General features: G+C 44.9%; 1 long non-coding RNA gene across 1 annotated transcript; it reads right to left on the bottom strand.

Annotated features, from left to right (window-relative positions):
* Positions 1–10,196: 10,196 nt before the first annotated feature.
* On the bottom strand, positions 10,197–11,075 carry LOC137159218 (uncharacterized). Its single transcript, XR_010921595.1, has 2 exons — positions 11,005–11,075; positions 10,197–10,588 (listed from the first exon to the last, which is right to left on the bottom strand). It is a non-coding gene; the product is annotated as an uncharacterized lncRNA (long non-coding RNA).
* Between the last annotated feature and the right edge of the window lie 397 nt (positions 11,076–11,472).

Below are 11,472 nucleotides of genomic sequence, written 5' to 3'. Positions count from 1 at the left end.
TGAGCACCCTTTCCCCTGCTGCTGCCCCCCCTGGTCCCAGCCTCTGGGGCACTCCTGCCCCTTCCCTTCTCCCTCCCCCTTCCCTGTTGCTGCCCCGTTTCCTTTGCAGCTCTCCCCACCCTGTAGCCTCCTCCCTGCTTTGTTTGTCTGCCCTGCCCCTGGTTTGTTTGTTTGTCTGCCTGCCCCGCCCCTGGCTTGCTCCTTGTCACGCCCAGGCTCAGTGGGCTTGCAACAGGGCCTTTCCAGCCCTGCTTTGGCCCCGACCCCCCTTCCCTTCCGCTGCAGCTTCTCCCTCTGCCCTGAACCAGTATTCCCGGCCTGTGGTGCTCATGGCCCCCTTTACCTGACCCCCCCCGTTTTTTTCTTGCCCCCCCACACACACTGCACCCCCTCCCCTAAGTTGAACTAGTCCCTGCTCCCAGTGCAGCCGGAGGAGCCGGTGCTTCCACCTGGGCTGGTGAGTGTGCTCTTTGTGCCCCTGCCTGGATTGCCCCCCCCCCCCCATTCCCTTGCCCTGGTGCCCTCCTCCCCTGCTTTCAGCCTAGCGGGGAGGAGCGGTCCACCTACCCAATCCTTTTCCTCCCCCCTCCTCCCCCCTCTCCACTCCCCTCCCCGTCTCCCTTACCCCCCCCCCCCGCCCCTCTGACCTCGCTCCCACACCCTTCCCCCTCTACTTTCCCCTCCCTCTCGCCTCCTCTGCCGCCCCCTCCCCTTAACTCCCACCCTTCCCGCTGCGCTCCTACCTTTCCCCAGGATGGCATGCATGTCTGGGGCCAGGACCCCCCTCCCTGGACGCCCTTGCCCCGCCCCCCCCCCCCCCCCCCCGCCCAAGGCATCTACCCCCGCCACCTCTACCGGGCCACTGGCCGTCGGGCCCGGGGTCCCGGTCATGGACGCCCCAGGAGGGGACTCTAGAGACTCTGCCGCTGCACCAGCTCCCGCCCCCCCTGCTCAGGGGGGTGCGCCCTCGGCCGGGAAGAAGGGCCAGGCTCAGCGCATGGGGCTCTCCACCCTTCGAACCCCACGGCGCGTACTCCAGGAGGTGAGGGCAGCCTTGCCCCCCGCTGCTCACGCCTACCTCGAGCGGGTCCTGGGAGAGGGTGCTCCCCGCCCGCCCCTCAGCCCTGGCCCTCCGGCATTCTCCATCGGGCCCCGGCCCCGCGAGCCCACTCAGCCCCTCCTCCCCTACGCACCGAGGCGGCTGCGCGATCTGCAGCCGGTCCTTTTCCGAACCACGCCGAGAGACCACCTTTACACGCTCGTGCTCCACACCCTTCACTTCCCCGCCCTCGCGTCCCGCCCCGGTACTAAATGGCGGGACCTGCTGCCACCTATGGAGGGTGGGGACCCCCGGTGGGCCAGCCTGTATTCCACCTTGACCCCACGACCCACCGGGGACATTAGTTGGCGGCTCCTGCATGGAGCCATGAGCACGGGCGTGTACTTGGCGCGGTTCACCCCCCGCCCCGACACCAGCCCTTTCTGCGGCACGAGGGAGACCCTGGCGCACGCATACCTGGAGTGAGCCAGGCTGCAGCCCCTCTTCCGGCTCCTCCAGAACCTCCTGCTGAGGTTCTGGCTGCACTTCTCCCCGCACTTGTTTATTTACGCACACCCCGTCCGTGGCCCCACAAAGTCACGGGACCTCCTCGTCAACCTTCTCTTGGCCCTGGCCAAAGTCACCATCTATAATACCAGGGAGGGGAGGTTGGTTGGGTAGGCGCCCTGCGACTGTGGGGCCTAGTTCCGTTCCCTTCTCCGATCACGTCTCCGAGCAGAGTTGTTCTGGGCGGCATCCACCGGCTCCGTTGACCCCTTCCGGGAGTGGTGGGTGCTGTCCGGGGCTCTCTGCTCGGTGTCCTCTTCCGGTTCCCTTCTTTTATACCTTTGACCTTCACGCCCTTTCCTGTTTTTACATTTGTTGTCCCCCGGAATTAGTTACATCCTAGGTCCGGTGGCTCCTCCCCTCAAGCTGGGGGAGGGGCCTTGAACGGTGGGCGGGCTAGTGCCCGCCCACCTCCCTAGGTTGTAAATAGGATCACATTTCTAGAGCCTTCTGCCTTCACTATATCACACCAGTGTCTTGTTAGCACCTCTTTCCCATCCTTGGCTCCCTGGCATTCCAGAGTTTGTGTATAATTATAGTCAGTCATACATAAGAAACAATTTGCTACAGTGGCATCTATTTTTAGTACTGAAATTATGGAAGGTGAAACTGCCATGGACTGAATAGGAGAGACACATGGACAAGAGTAGAATGCAAGCTGAAAAGAGAACTAATGTCCTTGATAATATGTGGAGTGATTTCCCACAGGATAGGTAATGCAGTATGATAAAAATAACATTGTTTCAGGAATGAAGCTAAGCTCAGGAAAAAAATCAACAGCAGGATAAAAAATAAGAAACCTTTCTGGGTAAAAAAAAATGATGGTTAAATAGTAACTGTGGTACGGAGATTAATTTTGGATTCAGTACTTCACTACTCCCTGTTGCCTGCCCTGTTTTAAGGCAAATACAGTACAACCTGTACCTTCTGCTCTAAGCTTACTCTGAGGACATCTTCTCGCTTTCAGATGTCTCAAGTTCCACTTGTCCTTCAAGCAAGAAATAGTGTGCCTGGTATTCAGAGATCAGATGCTACTGAAACCTAGTAAATGAATATTTTAATTGCATCAAAGCTGTGGAAAGACATTCATATATTGGGAGAATTTGAGAGGAATGCTATTTTAAAAATATTTGTATTTGGTTAATAAAAATACATATGCTTTTACAGATACATATGCTTGTATCAGGTCAGTTGACAGCTATTGCAGTGGATCTTTTAGTTCATTGGAACTTTACTCTTTGCAATGTGTTTCTGCCTGGGGTGTACGTCTGTGTACTGCCTTTAACCTTCTATGAACTCTGTGTGTAGAAACAACAGCAATTTTGTTACAAGAGTTACTACAGCTTATTACTGAGGAGGTACACATAGCGCTCTCTCATTGTTTTCCTTAGTCCAAGGTAAACGTTAATATATACTGAATTATGCGTTTTGCATTAGTGTATGGGAAAACATGAAACTTCCTTTAATGGCCATTTAAAAGAATCTCACTTTTTTCTGTGTATTTTATTTTTTTGAATCATTACCCTAAAGATGTAGTGTCACATGCATGGTTGGTTGGCATGCCAATATAAGCAATGGCACATGTGCAAATAGTCCTCATCAAAGGTGGATAAGCAGACTTAGCTAGAAAAGTAATATAGTGAAGCCTTCTGAACCAGCACCTAATATGTTTCATTGCTCTTACACAGGCTAGACAAAGAAGTGGATAGGTTAGTGGAGAGGTTTGAAAATAAATATTGTCAAGAGTAACCAGTAGTTGACAGGTGTCATGAAAAGTTTAGCTTACTTTAAATTATATCCACCTCTCCACAGGGTCAGAGTTAGAACAGAACAGATGAACAAAGCATCAGTCAGATTCCAACAGGAAAAATATGGAAAGTCCACAGGCAAATCAAGATTCTTGAAGTATACAGTATCTAACATCATTAATTTCTAAAATGCATTTGGTTACTATGGTCTGTATAGTCCCACAGGAACTGGAAGGATTTTTTGTAATAGTTCTTTATAGGCACTTGATGTAAGTGTGCCAGACTTTTCATTTGATAGGGCACTGTAGGATATTAACAGTATAAAGCCTGCATTTTTGACTAAGAAGAAACAAACTCAACAGTCCATGTTTTCTATTGAAGCCAAATAATCTCCCAACACTGTGTCAAGTGCACACATGTATGAAATTAATATAGGACATTTATTTAATTTACATAGCTGTGCTGCAATCTCACCTCTCAAAGTTAATTCAAATGAAACAGGTCCAAACAAATCCAGACACGTGGCAGTAATGGCTCATATTAGTACATTAAAATGGGAAATTAGAGCCTGGTTTTCATAGCTTTGGGACAATGACTAATGGCCTTTTGGAGTGGCCAGCTATGGTCCTAGAGTCAAACATAATTGATCAGTATGAATTATGTATTAATAATGATTAATTGTGATGACTAACCACTGGTGTTCAAGTCTGTGACAACTATTATTGTCATTGTTATATGAATTTGCAACACTAGAAATTATGATGAACCAAACTGATTTCATTTACTTTAACATATCTATACTCTGATTTAATTACTGTGTGTTTGGACAGTGTCTAGTCGGAGATGATGCCAAGATTTATTTTATTGGTGTACTATTAGTAAAAATAGTTTAAATCAAGATCAAGAGGATTTTCACTCCAAATATTTATACTGAGCAATATATTATGCTACTACCCTATTCTTAAGGAGTAAGTTGCAGAGAGGACACAGCTTCACACAAAGTCCCTCAGTGATTCATGGCAGCATATGCGTGGGTGGGAAATATCCTCAATGTACACAGCAATAGGGATATTTCTGCTAATCTTCAAAATATCAGGAGACGCAGAAGACAAAATAATTTACAATTTACCAGAAACTTAAAGTATTCACTCAGTAGAACGTAATAGCTTGCATGCACCAGAGCCAGTTTAAGCAAAAAAAAAAAAAAAAAAAAAAAAAAAAAAAAAAAAAACCACACACACACAACCCCAAACCCTCAGGCTCCCTGCAAAGCCACTGGATAGGAAGTCCAAAAATTCAGCATGCAACCTTCTTCCCTGCCCTCCATCTAGTCCAGACTGCTCCTCTGTTCCTGCTGAAGAAGTTTAATCTTATGGAGCTGGGAGTGGAGGATGAGAACAGATCACATGTACAGAACTGGTATGTGACTTTGTGCAGAGACTTAGGGGAACAGAGGACAGAGTTTAGACAAGGATGTTCCCCAGCAGGGCCACAACAGTTGATTGACATTGTGACTACCTTGAAAAAATCAAGCTGCCACCAGAGCTGCAGGAAACGGCTCATGTTCTGCAGCATACGCCAGTGGAACACAAGCAATAAACATCTCACTCGCAATTCAATCTGTCTATTGTAAGGTGGATCTTTTAAGACCTGGGCACCCTCTGCTGTTTCAGGCTTGGCAGTAGCTACTGAAGCTGCTTTTATATTCACCAGATACTCCAGGAATAAGAATAGCATGATGAAGAACAGCAGAAAACTAAGGGAAGGTTAAGGGACAATGCAGACAGAGTGCAAGTTTGCTCTGGTCATAACATTTGGGATGAATCCTGCAAATCTTTATTTATTTGAATATTTCCATTGTGTCTGAGTCACCTCTCACCTACATAGGTGTAAATGAGGAGTGAGTCCACTGAAGGCAGTGAAAAAGTCAGGATAAAAATCAGGGCAAACTGGAGGAGAATTAAACTTCTTGCTTCCAAAGGAATTATTTGCACGAACACAGACCATTCAGATGAGAAAAGGCTTGTGGAATTGGGCAATAAAACTGAAATATTTAAGATGAACAAAAATGTTAATGTTGCAACCTGCTGAATAACCTGCAGGATTGACATTCTGCCAGTTGTCATCGGGTTGGCCTCCTTACTTCATGGTTTCCTTCCTAGGAATACAACTATTGAATGAAGGGTAGCAAAAACTGCTGATTAAGGTATCTGTCAGCTTCTCAATCAGTTTACAACACAATCCCAAAAGAAGGTAAAAGCAACATGCAGACAAAAAGACAAAGCCCTCAATGATAACAGCATGCTGTTAACGCAGCAGCCCCCGTACTGGTCAAATCACCAGCAAACCTGGTGCAGTGAAAAAACTGGCTCAAAAGTGCCATGTTGCCCTGGATTTCTTGACCAATACACAAAAAGACTCTTACTATAATACATGGAAGACCATTTTCACCTCTGAATGACAGGTTTCAGCTACAGGTATATTTAAATTGCTGAGTTCCTGGGGAATGTGTCACATTGGTAACAAACAAACAGGAAGTAGAGTCCACTGTTAATCTTACAAAACTACCAGACAACAGTAAATCCTTCCAAACACAACGTGATCCTTGAGTAGAGAGGAAGGATTGTCCAGTGCTTAGAAAACAAAACTGGAACTGGAGTTCAAGTCCTTATTCTGCCAGACTTTCTGTGTGACAAGTTTGAGTGAGGTATTATCTTTTATTGGACAAATTTCTGTTGGTGAAAGAAACATGCTTGAGCTCCACTAAACTCTTCTTCAGATCTTCAGACTTCTTGTGTGTCTGCGGGTAAATCCCTTAATCTCTCAGTGCCTCAGCTCCCCATCTGTAAAATGGGGATAATGGTCCCCTTGTAAGGTAGAGAAGTGTGGTGAGGAAAATACATTAAAGATTATGAGAGTCTCAGATACTATGTTGATGAGGATTGTATAGATGCTTAATAGCATTATTTAGAGTTGAGGGCATCCAGCATCCCTTATGAAGTACTCAGCACCTTGCAAGACTAAACCCAAACTACTGAATAATTAAAAACATAGGGGTGAGGTTTTCCATAGTGCTCAGCCCCTAACAGCTCCCATTGTGAGTTATGTATGGTCAGGTTTTTCCATAAAGTCCAGGATCCAACGTGTTGACCTCTTGTAAAAATCCAAACACTTCTTTTGGTGCCTAAATAGGAGCTGAGCTTTTCAAAAAAAGTTGGCTCAGAGTACAAAACCACACTTGAATTTCTGGGATTTTAATATTTTGTTCTGCAGTTAGGAGCTTTTGTAAACTTTTTCTAGAGAATGTCCATCAAACAGAGAAAAAACAGTAATGCTGGTTATTCCCGTGATATGCGTTTACCATCAAATTGTGCCTTGAAATGCAGCAACATACATGGAATTGAATACAAAACAAAAGTACCATCTGAACATTAATTTTCAAATATCTACAAACTGCAAAATAAAATATAATGGTGGAGCTATAAATGGAAAATATGGGCCTATTAACCATATGCTTCAAGACTATTAAGTGTCTGCCCTTCTCATCAGTACTTAAAGGGGAGAGCGATGTTCTGATTTAAATACCTATACAGCCTTAGTGCCTGTAAAATGTCAATCTTCAAACTTCACCTATGACTAACGAGGAAAAATTAGAAAAATTAAGCCAACCATCTTCCACGAATACCTTAGTGAACATTCATTGCTTACTTTCATTACAAAATGAAGATGCAGTGTTATTAATAGTGCTGAACATGCATGCTCCCAATTTACCATTAACTACAGGCTTGTCTTTACTGCTAAAGAGATGCATTTTTTTAAATCTCTGAGTAACTGATGCACATGAACTATTCTGAGGTAAAAAACATAGTGAAGACCAGGAGCTTTAGTTTTACTGCAAGATAACTCACCAAGGTAAACCCTGTACCGAACCTGGGGTTGACCTCATCAAGTTTACCTTGTGGAAAAACTAAAGCATCTTTACTGTGTTTTTAACCTTGGCTAGCTCATACATGGTGCTAATCTTGGAGTAAAAGAAGGCACCCTTTTTTTTTAGCACCAAAGACAAGTTCTCAGTGAGAAATATATGTTAAAGTCACCAAGAAAACATGAACATTTTTGCAGTCCTAGTTTCCCCAGACAAAATATTTTCTTTATTCTAGTTACAAATAAACCAGCTTGTTACCCAGGATTTCTCGATCCAGTAATTTTTAGTCTACAATTCGATATCAGGAAATAAACCAAAGGAAACGCAGTACATCTGCCTGCTATATGGCTGGCAGAGACAAGTCAAAACCAAGTGTTGTTAAAAGCTTTACTTTATTGGTCTCCAGCAATTCCCATCGGAATACTTTTACTGGAAATCTCCACTTATTAGTCTTAAACACATACAAATACAATAGGTATTAAAGTACCCCCACACTAATAGTTACCCCACAAGTCTGAGGCAGTCTTCAGGTGAATCAGTCACAGATTTCTGGATGACTGGTCCTTGTCTGCACCTGGTTATCTTTTCAATGTGTCCATGAGGCGATCCGCCTGACTCAGACTCACTATCTCCCTCTTATACCACAAAAGTTACAGAGACATGTCAATCAGAAGAATGTTACATAGCTGACTAAACAAATCAATCACTGGGCAAAAGCAGGAGTTACAGACATGTCACTAAAAAAAATATTGCTAAGCAAGCAGTCAAACTATTAATCTGATAGCTAAATTTCCCCAGTCCGATTATTCTAAAATATATTCAGACTTCCTGTTTTTCACAGATATTTGCCCCAGCATATTCAGAAAGAAAATGCATAGAGCGAGGCTCACTTCACATGTTCACTGTCCACAAACACAACTCTTTGCTTATCAGCTCAGAGAAGTGGGCCAATTTACCTCCTTTTATATATTCTGGATGTTGACTGCTGACCACCTCTTGCCCCTGCTTCATGGGGTTATATTATGTGGTCACATGAAGAGGGGTTAAGGACAAGAAGACGACAGGTCCACTGGATCTGTGCTCCATCCACCACCGCCTCTTGCAAAACAGAAGTGTAGGCAATGCAGGAACTACTGCAATATTAGAAGTGGCCCTGAAGCAGCTTTGTCAGGTGTCCGGATCCTATCAGAGAGATCTCAAGCACACATCCTGTGCCTCAGTCTGTGCGATGCCCAGAATGTGGACCTTGGTTTTTAAAGCAGTGATGTTCTTCCATCCAGTCATTACACCTGCAGGATGAGTCTTTCGGTGCTGCCATTTACAGTACCTAATATTGCATTTCCATTTTCTGCAGGACACATAGCATGCTGCTCTTGTAGAATACGTTCCTTTGTAAGGTTTGTGGTTTTTAAGATGTACTACTTTGAGGATACCATTTTAAAATAAATTCTCTGAAACAAGATAGCTTGGAATGTTAATATTCTGAACATATTTGTAACGTGCATTAAGATTTCTTGGTGTGATAAGGGAATGGTGCACACACACGCACACAAATAATTTGGTATTATTGCTGATTTCAGAGACTCCCATTTACAAAGAACAGATATAGTGGCTCTTATTTTGTTTTTACTCAGTCCTTACTCAGCCAACCCTGCCACGGAGGCCAGAGTACCAAATACTCATAGTCTTACTAAGACAAACTATCATTTAAGTCAATGGGCATTTGTTTACTCAACAACAGGACAGAGGAGTATAATCTGACCAAAGGCCTCCAGATTTGGCCCAATACAGTAATTGGAATAAACTAAATTATCTTTTAATAGGATTCACTCATTGCTGGGGGCAAACTCTCATGGCTGGGTCTTTAGGATCCTCTTTCATTGTTCACTTACCTTGCCGCCCCTCTTGCTCTCCAGGTCTTGGGGTGCTCTCTTTGTGATTCAGCTCTCTGCCCTGACCACTATATAGCTTTTCCCAGGGGATCCAAGTCTTTCCAGACAAACTGTCAGGATGCCATCTGAGGCAATCATCCATGCCAATTCCAAGTCCAGGCTGCTTTTGCAGTGTCTGGTAGGGGAATGAAAGCCCTCCTGCTACTCCAGTTTCCAGCAGGGACTGTATAATCAGCTGCCAAGTTGACACAATTGCTTACGTCACTGCTCTTTCCCTGGGCTTCTTCCTATTCTGCCTTCCACAAGCTTTCTTCCCCGCAACTCCTCTGGGTGAACCATTCCTTCCCAGGGCTCTTGCTCCCCTCTGGGTTTCTGCCCACTCACCTCTCTGTGCCCAGAGAGGGGCTGCAGACTCTCTCCCTGAAGCCCTCTCCTGCCATCGCCTTTGCTGGCTGTATGAAAGCTCAGCCTGTCCTTGCCCAGCTGGGCTTCACCATCAAGTGGCTTTTATTAGTCACTGGCTCTCCCCCAGGTGCAGCTTATAAGGTTAATTGTTCCCTTCTGAGGCACGATGACCTTTTCTGGTGTGGGGTGAACATCCCATCACATATCCCGGAGATGAGGATGGGTTGTGTGCTTTCCAGTATGTGACCCCCAAGCAGCTGAGACAGGGGATCAAACTAAGAATAGTTTACCCATCTCGCCTTGCTGTGGGGTGAGCAGCAAATTGCTCACTCCTCCTCTGGTCCTACAGCCAGAGAAGGGGGATCAGACTTGGCTGTGAGTGACAAAGGTTTCACAGGATGTGGCTCTTCAAATGAGTGGTGTCTGAAGCCATCACTCACTTTGCTAGTACTTAAGGTCTGTTGGGCTTCCAAGATGAGAATGATGTGAAAGAAATGGGCACTACAAACATCAGTGAAAAGGTTTTCTGAGGTAAGCTTATTCACAAGAATGAGGTGTTCATTGAAGGAAATGTAATGAAGAATCCTAAAGTTTTGAGGTTCAATCATGGCCCCCAGTACTCAGATGTTGTAGTTTATTTTAAAATATAATATATGTGCATGTACATGAAAGGGCAGCATGGAGTCACTGGTAGAAAACCAGATACACGTAAGGCAAACAGGGGCCCTAGACATAAACCTGTTTAGTTCTGACCCCGCCCGTATGCCATGACCCCACCTCTGGTTGAGGATGCTATGGCAGGGGGCATTCACAAAGAAATAATTTGCTGGGCTGTTGGAAGACCTCCCTCCTTCATTCTTTAGGCAAGATGGGACCCCTCTTCTAGACCAATGATCACTCCATTAGGATAGGCTGGGGTCTATCCTGGAGGAAGGAGGGCTCCCCATCCAGTCGAGCAGAAGGTCATCTGTTGACAAACCTGCTGACACCACATCAGCAAAATCTTGAAGAGCTGGTGGTAGCAGGTTACAAAGTTAACAGGACATTGAGATGAATGAGGCAATCCACACCTCTTAAAGAGGTTGTTTCAGGTTCTATGGAGACATCATTGCACGGGTAATCTTGGGGCATGTTTTCAAGTTTTCTTCAGCAACTATGAGGGCTAGAAACATATTTTTAATAAAACTTCTCATGTTGATGTCATCCTGTGTCTTCAGGAGCCAGGGCCTTGGATGTGTGCCTATGTCTTCTCTACTAAGATGTAAGAGATGTAGTGAGGGGTAACTCTTCAGAAATGTGATACCAGGAAAGTGGGAACTCTTCTTGTCCTTTGAAAAAATGGTACTGGTACCTCTTGTTAATGTTTCAAAATGAAGGAAAAGTTCTAATGTTAATAAACTTCAACCTGCATGGATTTGAGTTCCTTACCGTAATTATTTCCAAAGTTGTTCTGGTCTGCTACAATTCCTTGCCCAGTACGAACTTACAAGTTAAAGTAGACAAGCCTGAAACAAGGAAGGGAAAAGAAAAGAGGTGGCATTTTTCATTCTGATCAGTGTCCTGGGAAAGTTAACTGGTCCTGAATGTATCTCTGCTGGTCAGTCAAAGTGTTGACAGGTCATGAAATATTAGATATTAACAGCATATGATTTTGATTGCTGTCCTCACTCCCCACACACTTCACCTGATTTTATTAGTAGAGAATAGCTTGCAAAATACTAAAGAAAGGCCTCTTTAACACAGCGATTCTCAAACTATGCTCTGTGGACCACCAGAAGTGTGCACGATGGCTCTCAGAATGAAACACTTGGACAAACAAGTAGTGGAGGACTGGAGTGGTGGGTGGGATTTTTCTGTTACTAACTGATTTACAGGGGAAAAAGTTGGGGAACCCGT

Source organism: Emydura macquarii, unplaced genomic scaffold (genome assembly GCF_026122565.2).
Source record: "Emydura macquarii macquarii isolate MOO-44397 ecotype Brisbane River unplaced genomic scaffold, CSIRO-AGI_Emac_v2 contig_1790, whole genome shotgun sequence".
Lineage (NCBI taxonomy): Eukaryota > Metazoa > Chordata > Testudines > Chelidae > Emydura > Emydura macquarii.
Note: the sequence above shows the minus strand (reverse complement) of the source record. Positions and strands in the feature narration are given on the sequence as shown.